Source organism: Frankliniella occidentalis, unplaced genomic scaffold (assembly GCF_000697945.3).
Source record: "Frankliniella occidentalis isolate FOCC.00 unplaced genomic scaffold, Focc_3.1 Scaffold291, whole genome shotgun sequence".
NCBI lineage: Eukaryota > Metazoa > Arthropoda > Insecta > Thysanoptera > Thripidae > Frankliniella > Frankliniella occidentalis.
In genome coordinates this window covers 69,034-69,440 of record NW_026267417.1, presented here as the reverse complement: position 1 = coordinate 69,440, position 407 = coordinate 69,034, and positions in this window count along the sequence as shown.

Below are 407 nucleotides of genomic sequence, written 5' to 3'. Positions count from 1 at the left end.
TTCCCGCCAAACAACAACACGTGCACGCCATGGCCGCTGCATCTGTTCCCTAATTGTGGGATAATCTTTTCCTTTCAGCCCGCCGTGCGTCCCTCCGTGCGCCCCTTTGAGACGCCCCCTCACTAGCCCCGGGGCCTACAGCCGGCCACCAATTACACTCTTTTACCTCGGCCAGCTGTGCGATCGACATGAGGAGAATGACATGTCTAGAGCACGCGACGGCCAAGACAGGGTGTGACGGGGCGGGGTGGGGCGTCGCACGTCACGTGTTGGACAAGTTCTTTTGACATTATGTTGTACAACAGTGGCACGTCAGTCAGCCCGCCGTCACACGTCCGGTCTGATCACTCCAAATGCGTGCTTTCTCCGTCCCCCCTCCTCCCTCCTCCCACCCCCGCGGACGGGTC